A 13139-nucleotide genomic window follows, 5' to 3' on the forward strand; every position below is an offset into this window, starting at 1 on the left:
GTCACAAACAAAAGAAGTGAAGATATTAGTTTCTTACACAAAATGTAATCTTGAAGAGTGAATAAGAAATGTGTCCGGCTAGAAGGAGCAATTTGACAGAGATCTGAATGGTCAAGGTAGCACAATTCCTAAGGCGAGTTAAAAGAGTGGTGCTATTAAGTCAAAACAGTTAAAATTGGCTAGCATTACAGAGTTAAGAAGATAAATACATTCTCATAAATGGTGTTTACAGCATTTTTGATACCTATTATCAACACACTAATTTTGTGAACCAGCAAAGCCTTGCTTAGAAATAATTTCATATGAAAAATGCAGAAATCTTCTTCCCAAGAAAAATACTTGTTTTGTTACTGTGCAAGTACATTACCCATACACAGGCATAACCTGGAAACTAAAGAAACAGACCTTACCTGATAAACAAATGTCAGTGTGCACAGACCACTAGTGACTCAGCACAGCTAGACAAGTCATATACAATTCAAAATTTTAAAAGAAAAATAGATGTGACACATTACTTAATGCATTATGCAACTGTATTAATAAAGGTGTTAAAAATTATTCCTGTCAGTTCAAGTCCACAAGCATATGTGCAGAGATTGACAGAAAAGCAAGAAATAGGTTCATAGGTAGGTACTAGGCTATCGTTTCGCCACCCAAGAAAATTATTTTCCTATGCCGCAGAGCCACAGAAGTGATCCCTGGGGTGAATTTCCCATTTCCCATCCAATCATCAAGATTTTTCTTGAAGAGTGCTAATGAGGAGCTCTGTTTGACATAGATAGGTAGTCTGTTCCAGAGTATGGGAAGTCTCTGGGACAGGAATCTATCCTCCAGCATGTTCTATTTATTGTCCATGTCCAGCAGCTCTGGTTTGACATAGAAGCTGTAGTTTTTCTGCATAGGGCATCTGTTTGACTTTGTGAGGTATTTCTGTGGTCTTATAGTTTAAACTCTTAAATGTGAGGATGTTTATTGCCTAGTAAATCATCAATACTTCTACAAATGCAATCACTGCAAACAGTGAACTTTCTCATGATGGCCATTAAGATCAAGATTCAAAGTCCAATTCATGTGTAGCCAAAAATAAATGGGTAGCGTACAGCCTCAGCACGCCCTCCTATTCAGATGGGTGTTATGATAATGTGCATTAGCCAGAGACATGTACACCCCCAAACACAAGAGTGATAAAAAAATCTGTACTCTGCCAAGCTGGGCATATGAAAAGATGAAACTGCACAAATCCACTTCTGTTGATTCACAGGTTGATACTAGGCTATTGGCCCTAGAGCCTATACAAGCCAAGCCACAGCAATTCCCTCGCTATTTCTTCCCACAATATTTACTTCCCTGAACCCCTGTCTAGCAGGGTGACTGATGTGATCCCCGGGGTGAATTTCCTATCTCCCATCCAATCGTATAGGTTCATAGGCGATACCTGGAAAAATGACCTCAACTGCAACAATTGATGAAATTCGTTCCCACAGATGCTACAGTGAAAACAACTGGTCCTAATACTAACAGTAATGGACATGTTACAGTGTTGAACTGAAACATCCACAAAAACCAGAAAAAAATATTTTACAGCCCATAGGACACAGTGAGGCTTCAAGGGACAAAGAAAGAAAATGAGTAGATCAGAGAATGATGATGGCTCTGCAGCTAGGCAGGGGGGTCAGATCAGATGGGAATAGTGAGGTAGAAAGACTAAAGCAACATGAGAAGGTGAAGAAACAACAGACACCATTAAATCAAAGGACTTCTGTCTTTGCAGGCCATGTTACTGGCACTACGAATGTAGAAAAAGGCAGAAGAAATGCAACGAATAGCAGAAGTATTAGTTTGTGTTTTTCCGACTGTTAATTACAGTTAATTTGGAGGAAAAGCAATCCTAGTATCAGAATTATTGCAGACTGCACACTGATGGACATTAAACGCTCATCGGCAGTCTTTCTATTCAAGGATTATCTCAGACATCTGCATATGTAATTCAGTAATCCAGTGCTGGATCCACTCAAAAAGCTGTAGATGCTTCCATATAAGAGGACAACCTGGTGGTTGGAGTTTCTTTTCTTTAACGTTATAAGAAGTCATCTGACACAAGCTGATATGGTAATGAGATAGTCTGATGGCCGAATGTCCATACCTGCTTTCTTGAAGTACACCTTTAGTGTATCTTTGTAGCATTTCCTTTGACCATCGCAAGACCTATGGCCACAACTAAGTTGGCAATACAGACTTCGAAAAGCAAATATCTGAATGCAGTGTACAGTCCAGAAATGATGACTGAGGACAAATGTGCCAATGCTGGCAATACTAGGCTAAATGAGAATATTAATATTAGTTCTGCAATCTTTCCATCCAGTGTTCTATATTTTCCAAATATATCAATGGTGAAAACTCTCTAGGCTCTTTAGATGAAGTTGTCAACCAGGTTTCACATCTACAAGAAATGTGAGGATGATTAACTGTATACCTAAATCCTGCTCTCTTTTTATAAAGAAAAACATATATATATATATATATATATATATACAGCATTAAAATTATAATGAAAAAATGCTACTGTGCTTTGTTTTATTTTCTATTAATGTATGGATACCTTTGTCATTGTTCAAAATATGACTTAAGTATGCTATTAAAAATGAAAGATTTCCCAAAGATGGCACAAGCACACTGGATCCCAGTCCCATATTGAATTACACTGTTTAAAAGAGGTGACCAGTGTGGTAGGAGAAACATTTACATAGCAATGAAGAGGTAGATAGACCATCTTAGTCTAACTGAGGCAGAGTGTGCATCAGATTTCAGTAACCTTCCACAAATGCGTCTATTGTGGCTTAATTAGTACATTTTTTAAATCTGTTTTTGTCTGCCACATCCTTATTCCTAAGTTCTGGAGCTACCAGTACAGTGGGACCCACCTAATTGCTCTCCTTCTGGTTATCCCAAAAAGCCTCGCACCCTGTCATTCCATGAAGTGAGTGGTTATATCCATTTATGCCCTGCTAGAAATCTCCCAAATAGGGATGTCATTATGTGTATCCAATATGGCTCCCTGTAAGGGGCTTGCACCACTAAGAAAAATCACTGTGTCTCGTGTTACCTGACGCTTTTCCAGTCTCCAATGGAGATGCCAGAAAGTACAGTTGTGTACACTTACCATAAATGTAGATGTTCAAGTGTATTCACTGTTGCAGTCATTACATTTGGGTTATTTGTCTGCAGGTAGCCCTCAGCCGACCTGAATATCAAAGTCTTGGATTCCTGTGTCTGATGCGGTCTCTTCTTCCATGACGTCAGGTCATCAGGGGTATAAAACATGCAGCTGACACCATTACATCAGTTTTCCTTGCCCCAGATGTCAGGTGCCCCATAATGGAAAGCAATTATATGTTAGGTTACACCTCCAACAAAAAGCAAATACACCAGAAAGCTTAAATACACTAAACAAGAAGAAAAGTATAACCAAGAGAAGTCAGGGGGCTGGTGGGAGGGTAATCAGGACTGCAACAGTTAATACACTCCAACATCTACATTTATGGTAAGTATACACAACTGTACTATGTTCTTGGTGTTTCACTGTTGCAGTCATTACATTTGGGTAGCTTCTCAAAGCTAAGGAAGGGAGGAGGAAGTTAGAGACCATTAGGACCAGCTATTAAGCCCTGCAAAACTGCAGTGGCAAAACCAGCTCTGGATTTAGAAAAAAATAGATATGTGGTAATGCTTGGTAAAGGTATGTACAGAGCTCCAGGTAGCAGCTTCTAGGATGTCCCTGGTAGGGACATCTCTGAGAAAGGCTGTAGAAGTAGATGCAGTCCTGGTGGAATGTGATCTTATCCCCTGTGAGGTAGGTTTTCCACAGTGCTTATAGCAGAAATGAATGCAATGGGCTATCCACTTAGAAATGGTTTGCTTTGAAATGGCCTTCCCCTCTGCCCCTGCAGCAAAACCAACTAGCAGCTGTTCAGATTTTCTGAGCGGCTTAGTCCTGTCCAAATAAAATCTAAGTTGCCTATGCACGTCCAAAGAGTGCAGTATTCGTTCTCCTTTGTTTTGTGGATTTGGAAAAAAAAGTAGGCAAATGAATGGACTAAGGGCCACAATAGGCACCACCTTGGGCATAAAGGAAGGATTGGTCCTGAGGGACACCCTGTCTGCATGGAAGAGGATGAATGGCTCCACTGCCATAAGTGCCTGCAATTCAGACACTCTTCTTGCTGAGGTGATGGCTAGAAGGAAGGCTGTTTTCCAAGAAAGGAACTTCAAGTCTGCAGTTGTAGCTGGCTCCGAAGGAGGTAGAGTGAGCTTTTCCACTGCAAAGTTAAGGTCCCAGGCTGGAGTAGGGGCTCTCCTGGGTGGTCTTAAATTCTTGGCCCCTCTGAGGAATTGCTTTAGAAGGGGGTGTGAGAAGAGGGGTGGTTCAGTATTATAATGAGCTGAAATGGTAGAGGCATGAATTTTAATTGACGAGAAGAAAAGGCTCTTGTGGAGCATCTCTGTTAAGTACTGAAGAATCTGCGGTAAGCTGGGCACCGTTGTGCCCATCCCCTGAGTCTGGCTCCAGGAATAGTATCTTTTCCACTTTTCAGCATAGGATTTTCTAGTACTAGGCCTCCTTGCCTCCAGAATGACATCTAGCACCTGCTTATTGAGGGATGCTATTGGAGAGCTCAAGGAATTAGCCAGGCTGCAAGGTTCAGGGTTTGAAGCTGAGGGTGCAGAATCTGGCCCTCCTGCTGGGACAGCAGGGAAGGAGTCTAAGGCAGGTGCCATGGTTCCAGCAGTGACATACTGCTCAAGAGGGGGTACCAGTGCTGGCGTGGCCAGTCTGTTGCAATCAGTATTGTCCTTGGCTTGTCCTGTTTGATCTTTAGCAGAACTTTCGAGAGGAGAGGCAGAGGGGGAAAGGCATAAACTGAGAGGCTTTCCCAGGTGAAGGACAGGGCATCCACTTTCCAAGCTTGACTGTGGGAAGTCCTTCTGCAGAATTTGTCCAATTGGTAATTCTAAGGGGAGGCAAACAGGTCTATCTCTGGATTCTCCCATTTGTTTCTCAAAAGGTTGAATACCTTTGGTTCCAGTTTCCACTCGTGTGGGTCCATGTGATTTCTGCTTAGGTGGTCTGTCAGTGAATTCAGCTTGCCTGGCAGGAATTGAGCTTGTAGGTGCACTTGGTTGCTCAAGGCTGTGTTCCACAGAGCCATGGCTAGTCTGCAGAGAGTGTACGAGTGGGTCCCCCCCCCCCACTTGTTTATGTACCACATAACAGTGGTGTTGTCTGTCTTTGCCAATAATTGTCCTGGAAGAATGTGGTCCTTGAAGGTTGTCAGGGAATTCTGTACAGATAACATTTCTTTTTGATTGATATGCACGTGAATCTGACTCGGGTTCCATTTGCCCTGAATGCACTGCCTTGCCAAGTGAACCCACCATGCATAGTCTGATGCATCTGTTGTTAGGATTTGGGCAGCAGGGGGTAGAGTGAATTGGAGCCCCTTGTTGTGGTAGAAGGCCCCTGCCCACCAAAGGAACTCTGTCCTTATGCAATGAATGATAGGAATCATTGATTCCAGGTCCTGAGAATGTTGACACCATAGGCTTATTAGATACCATTGTAGTTTCCTCGTATGCAGTCTTGCATATGGAATTAGTAGAATGCAAGAGGCCATGGACCCCAGGGCTTGCAGGATTCTCCTTGCAGATAGCTGAGTCTTTGTGGCCAGTAGTTTGAAGTAGGCTGTCAAATAAACTTGCTTCTCTGGCGTGACGTAAGCCATCTGGGAAGTTGTGTTCAAGCTTGCGCCCAGGAATACAATTTGTTGGCAGGGTATTAGATGAGATTTATTTTCGTTTATGGTGTACCCCAGTGAGGTTAGAAGTTTCTTTACAAATGCCAGATGTTTTAGTAGCATGTCCTGGCTTTCTGCCTGAATTAGACAATTGTCCTGGCATGGGTATATATGAATATTTCTTTGCCTGCAGAATGCAATGCCTGGAGCTAGACACTTTGTGAATACCCTGGGTGCAGTAGATAAGCCAAAGGGAAGTGCAGAGGACTGATAGTGCATGGAGCCTGCCCTGAAGCGTAGGTATTTCCTGCAAGATTCCCTTATTGGAATGTATAGGTAAGCTTCCTTTAAGTCTAAGGTTGCCAACCAGGCATCTTTACCTAGTATAGGAAGCAGCTGTTGAAGTGTTAGCATTTTGAATTTTGGGTTTACCAAAAAGGTGTTTAGACTAGAAAGGTCCAGGATAGGATGCCAGGAGCTGTCTTTTCTGGGTACCAGGAAAGGTCTTGAGTAAAAAACATGTCCCCTTTCTTCTGCTGAGACAGGATGAATAGCCCTGATACTTAGAAGAGAGAGAACCTGTTGTTGAGCCTCTGCCCACTGATTTGGGGGTAGGTCTGGCCAACTGTTTGAGGTTGGTAAGGTATGGAAGTGGAATGTGTATCCTTGGAAAACTACATTTAAAGCCCATTTGTCCTGGGTAATGAGTTCCCAGTTTTTTGCATGCAGGGTAATCTTTCCCCCAAGGGAGCAGGCAGTTGAGCAGGGCTTGGAAGGTTTAAGGTTAAGTCATTGTGACATTTTTCCATAGGGGATGTCTTACTACTTCCAGCTTTGGAAGTGGGAACTCCCCACGGCTTAGGCCTGTGAGTACCTTGGGGCTGTAGCCTAGGTGGTCTGATGTTCCTGGGTTTGGACTGAGAAGGCCTAGAAGAGACAGGAAAGGACCAATTCTTAGAAGGCCAATGCCTGCTAAAAATGGGAGGCTGTACTTGCAGGAAATCTTTAACAGTTTGCATAGATTTAGCTTTTTCCTCCATCTTTTTAAGGACTTCTTCTGTTTTGTTGCCAAACAGGCGGTCTTGGTTTAAGGGAGCATCCAGTAATTTAGCTTTAACATGATCTGGCAGATTTTGCTCCTTAAGCCAAGCATGCCTTTTAAGTACAGACCCAGTGACAGCAGCCCTGCAAGATGCTTCTAGAGAGTCAAAACCACATTGCAAAGTAAGTTTACCAACTTGTTCAGCAGAATGCATTAAATCCTGTAATTCTTTATGTTCAGCACAGTCAGAAATCAACATTTTCTGTTTAAGTAGTCCAATAATATGCTGCTGATACTTTAACATATGAAACTGGCAGTTTAAGGCTCTAACGGCCAAAGTAGCAGAAGTGTATACCTTCTTACCCCATCTGTCCAAGGTCCTGGAATCTCTATCAGAGGGGGTAGGGTTTTTGACAGAAGCAGCCTTAATGCCTTTAGGTCCCTGGGAAATGGTCTCTGGGTCCGCAGTAGGATTGTTGAAGAGGAACTTGTGAGATTCAGGTACTCTGTAATATCGGTCAGGCTTCCTGGGAGCTGGAAGTAAAGTGTCTGGGGCCAGGCTAGATTCCAAGAAGGCATCATCTACAATGTCCAGAACAGGAGGGATAGCTAAAGGCCTGTGTTGAGGGAGGAGTAAAAGAATTCCTGCCTCTTTTTGGAGTCAGAGTAATCCTGGCTTTCCCAACGGAAATGCTCCCTAAGAGTGTGCAAGGTTTCACCAAAAGAAAAATCTTCTGGAGGGGAAGTAGAGGGAATGGAATCCTCTGCATCAGAATTCCCATAGGTAGATAAGGGCAAATCCTGGTAATCAAAAGAAACAGAAATTTCAGAATCCTGATCAGAAGAATCAGAAGGAAAATCAGTTCTAGGTCTCTTAGAAGGAGAAGGCTAGCTTCCCCTAATTAAAGTAATAAGGTCTTCAGCCATTCTTATCATTTGTTTTTTTTTTAGACATATGGGCTTGACTATGCGGTTTGGACGTTGATTTTCTTGGCATGGGTCGAGTTTTAGGCCTTAAAGAAGAAGATGGCATCAGTTTGAAATGCAAGTCAGTAGGCCTGAATACACCCGCAGATGCCGGTGCCTGCACAGTGGCTCCGGACCCATCCAAGGTAGAGACATCCGCAGGTTCCATAGTCGAAGAAGCATCTCGCGACATACACTCCGAATGGGTCTTAGTGATGGCCTGCGAATTGGAAGTAATGGGTATCAGGGGCTGTGAAAGTGCCTCACTGGTAACGGCGAACTGGCGACTAGCTTAACAGAAGTGTTGTTGGCAGCTTTGGACCTATGCGGTCTGTCTCTGTCTTTATCTTTACATTTTTTCGGAATGTCGGTAGTTGGATGGCTTACCAAAGCCATTTCTGGATAGTTAAACCAAGTACCAAAACAATTTGCTTTAAAAAGAAAGCGATGACGAATTGTCCGGGGGTTGAATAAGGCATAAAACAAAAGGTAATAGCCTTAGACAACCACTTGGAAATAGTCCGTTTTGATAGAGGTTGCCCCTTCTTCTTACCTTCACAAGAAATAAACAATTGATCTGAAGCTCTAAAAGATTTAGTTTTGTGAAGATATTTCAGTGTTCGTGGACATCCAAGGTATGAAGTATCCTTTCTCCCTCAATTGTGGGGTCAGGAAAGAAAACAGTAAGGTGGATAGTTTGACTTACAGTGAACTCAAACACCACTTTAGCCATAAAAGAAGGATTAGTTCTCAAAGAAACCATGTCCCTGTGGAAATGCATCCTGGATACCCTTCTTGCAGACGTCAGAGAAATCGGTAAAACTGTTTTCCATGTTAATACCCTCAAATAAGTGAGGTTATAGAGCAAGCATTAGCTTCTCTAACAAAAAAATTAAGATCTCAATGAAGTTTCACAGCTTTTCTGGGAGTCCTCTTATGCAAACCTCTTTCAAAAATATTTTGACATGAGAATGCATTGAAAGAGGGGGATCCAAGGGCAGACATACTGAAATGGTCAATAAATGAATTTTGAAATTGAAGCAAGAAAGACCATAGGACAGTAACTCACAGAAATATTGTAAAACCAGAGAACAACTAGCCCTGAATGGGTGCTGGTTATGTTGTTGTCACCATCTAGAAAACCTTTTCCATTTACTAATATATGATCTTTTACTAATATATGATCTTCTAGCAGCAGGCTTTCTTGTCTCTATTAGTTCCTGCTACATGTCTTCAGTAAACAGGTGTCTAAAAGGAATTAAGGCCCTATCATCCAGGCAGTCAACTGATGCCATGCAAGAAGGCTTGGAAGAGACACACACAATGATACAAAAAACTGAGAATACTTCAACAATGGTTGCTGACAACATGCCTGATTATCAGTGCCAAATATGGCCTTTCTAACCACCTAGTTAAAATCTTTAATCTAATAATAAAAAAGTAACCACAGTGTAAAATATAACTAAAAAAAAAAAACAACTAAAATACTGTCCAAAACACACACTGTGAAGCAGAAGGAAACACTTTCAGTCAGCCAAACTCTTCATTCCGAGCTGTTTTTTATTCTTCCAACATACAAAAAGACACAGATTGAGCGCTTTCATCCCCTAAATTGGGGACTTCAGAATCTAACTGCATTCCATAATACAGCCTTTAAATACTGTTAAAAATGACTGATGTCATCACCATTCACAATCCTTTAAAGATACAACTGCATTAATGCTCAAATGAAATGCACCACAAACACCTGTTAACACAAGAACATTTTAACAAACATCATTTATAAAAAAGAACTTTTAAAATTCCAAGACATTCATCAAATGTAAACTTAAAAATTGTTTAAGATAAAAAAGTCAACCACATTTTGTTCACTGACTTGCTTTAAAACATATATATATATATATATATACATATATATATATATATATATATATACACACACACACACATATATATATATATATATATATATATATATATATATATATATATATATATATATATATATATATCCATATACTGTGTAGTTGAACCCTCCCCACACACACAGACTAAGATACACAGTACCTATGAGGGAGCTTTCCTCACTAATATTGGTTTTAACTCATTCACTCCAGAGCAGCTCAGGAAAAGCTGCCTGCTTAATTCCACCATAGGAACAACAGTGCAGCCTTAGCTCATTTTCAGAAAATCCATTTGTAATACTATACAGAAAACAAATGTTCATAACACTTTATAAGAGCTACACTAAAAATGTAAACGCGAAAGTTTTTCAGCAGACACTGACCTTTCCAACAGTGTAAATGTTGATTGTGCATATCAAAGTCATTATTAAATATTTGGCAAGGAATGCTGATATTGTGCATATTTTTTACCCTTTTGGAAAAGCAAAGCACAATATCTTGGTCTATGTACCATGCAGACCGATACAATTTGAATTTAATTTGTTAGTATGAATGTCAGCTTTAAAATGATACTTTAACCATAACTGTGTGACGCTCCTTTCATGAGATATTCACAGAAATATGATTAGTATATTATTTCTCATAATTGATAAACAAACAAAGCATAATATCTCATCACCTGTAACAGACAGAGCCTACATATCAGTGTAGAAGTTGTGCATCTGAATGTCAGCTTCAAAATGATGCATCATTTGTGTGATTACCATGCTCCCTCGCAAAGATATGGGCATAATAATGAGAAGTATTGTAAATGTATAATTTTCATATTCATACAAGACTAAACAACTGTGATATCTGTACGCGTGTACAGTGCACAGACACAGTTCTTTTACCATGTTGTAAGGAGTAACACTGTCTTCAAAATGAGGTATTACTTCACACAATGCGGTGCTCCCTTGCAAAGTTATTTACCAAAATATGAAAAAAATCATAATTTCCATAACCTAAGTCCGAAACAAACTTTGATATCTGCCTATGAGTACAACATACAGTTACCATTCTTTTACCATGTTAGAACTATAAATAATCTTTTCAAAATGAGGTATTACGTAGCACATTCAGATGCTCCCTTGCAAAGTTATTTACTAAAATATGAAAAAAAATCATAATTTTCATAACCTAAGTCCGAAACAAACTTTGATATCTGCACATGTGTCAAACATACAGGCACAATTCTTTTACCATGTTAGAACCAGCAATACTGTCTTCAAAATGAGATATTACTTGGCACATTCAGATGCTCCCTTGCAAAGTTATTTACCAAAATATGAAAAAAATCATAATTTCCATAACCATAAGTCTCAAACAAACTTTGATATCTGCACATGTGTCAAACATACAGGCACAATTATTTTACCATATTAGAACCAGCAATACTCTTCAAAATGAGATACTACTTGGCACATTCAGATGCTCCCTTGCAAAGTTATTTACCAAAATATGAAAAAAAATCATAATTTCCATAACCGTAAGTCCCAAACAAACTTTGATATCTGCACGTGTCAAACATACAGGCACAATTCTTTTACCATGTTAGAACCAGCAATACTGTCTTCAAAATGAGATATTAATTGGCACATTCAGATGCTCCCTTGCAAAGTTATTTACCAAAATATGAAAAAAATCATAATTTCCATAACCTAAGTCCGAAACAAACTTTGATATCTGCCTAGGAGTACAACATACAGGTACCATTCTTTTACCATGTTAGAACTATAAATAATCTTTTCAAAATGAGGTATTACGTAGCACATTCAGATGCTCCCTTGCAAAGTTATGTACCAAAATATGAAAAAAAATCATAATTTTCATAACCTAAGTCCGAAACAAACTTTGATATCTGCCTATGAGTACAACATACAGTTACCATTCTTTTACCATGTTAGAACTATAATCTTTGCAAAATGAGGTATTACTTAGCACATTCAGATGCTCCCTTGCAAAGTTATTTACCAAAATATGAAAAATCATAATTTCCATAACAGTTACTTGCCAAGCTCAGAGAAATTAATTTTACACAACACATTTCATAATAGTGTTTTACTTACTTTACTGGTCCGACTTGGTCATGGGTGTTTTCCATTCTTCTCACAATCATGCATGGCTCTCCTCACGCCATTGTGGAGGTTGGTCAAGAACAACGCAATGCTCTCCTCAGTTAGGTGAATGCCATCCCTTCTGAACCGGTGAACATCTTCGGCGGTGATGCTGTTATGGCATATTGTCGCTCCACCGACCCTGTGCATCAAGCCATGCATGAACGCATTCTGTAAACGTTTGAACAGCAGAAGACAGTCTTACCTTATCTGAAATAAAGCATGGGTGGACACTGACAAGGGTGCACAGCCAGGGCACATGTAAAGAGAAAAAGCAGGGTAAGGACCGCCGCTCCACTAATATGCCAAGGACAGGCATGGGGCTCCAGATGTTGGTTATCTGTAGTGTCCCATAGCTGTGCCGGCTGCCCACTCAGACTGCTGATACCACTATGGTCTCATGACCTCCTTCAGTGTCAGCAGTCTGCCTTACCTCTGCCTTTTCTCTTTACATGTGCCCATTCAGCAATGGATCTAAGGGATGAGGGACTGAAGTAACTCACTAATTGCAGTCCTGACCTTCATACATTTATTACTCTCACCTACATACGCTGACTACACCTGAAGGCAGGGAGACTGAGTGGAGAGCTACATCAAGGCAACATGTCAAAAGACCAAGACTGACCCAGGCTGTGTCTTTTTGCATGTTTTTGCATTACATCACAGTGGCACACCCAAGCCCATGCTTACCTAGGAGAGCAGCACTATGGGACTGTGCTGTAGAGTCTCCAGGTTCCCAACTGCGATCCCGGTGGATCACAAGATCCATGCTGGCTGGGTATGCCCCCTGTGATGCACCCACCAACCTAAGAGCAGTTGGCAAATAAAAAGTGAAGAGGGACCTTCCTGGCATTGGTGCTGAAGGGCTTGACTGCTAACTGACATGGGGCACAGAAAGAGCACATGTGCACTGAAAAAGCAGGTGAGGCACTCTGCTTTACCTCTGCCTTTTCCATTTACATGTGTCCTTTCTGCAATGGCCATTAGGAGTAGAAGGGAGGAGCTAATGTAAACCCTGTTGCCCTGACCTACATACACTGACTACACCTGAAGGGAGGGAGACTGAGTGGAGAGCTACATCAAGGCAACATGTCAAAAGACCTAGACTGACCCAGGCTGTCTTTTTGCATGTTTTTGCATTACATCACAGTGGCACACCCAAGCCCATGCTTACCGAGGACAGCAGCACTATGGGACTGTACTGTAGAGTCTCCAGGTTTCCAACTGCGATCCCGGTGGATCACAAGATCCATGCTGGCTGGGTATGCCCCCTGTGATG

At 40.9% G+C, this 13139-nt stretch overlaps 1 protein-coding gene across 1 annotated transcript in view; it reads right to left on the bottom strand.

Annotated features, from left to right (window-relative positions):
• Positions 1 to 13139, bottom strand: part of GSTCD (glutathione S-transferase C-terminal domain containing) — a 1728465-nt gene that overhangs the window by 1523537 nt on the left and 191789 nt on the right. The gene's annotated exons all lie outside the window — the stretch shown is intronic.

This window comes from Protopterus annectens, chromosome 2.part0 (assembly GCF_019279795.1).
Source record: "Protopterus annectens isolate FY-2018-M chromosome 2.part0, PAN1.0, whole genome shotgun sequence".
Taxonomy (NCBI): Eukaryota; Metazoa; Chordata; order Ceratodontiformes; family Protopteridae; genus Protopterus; species Protopterus annectens.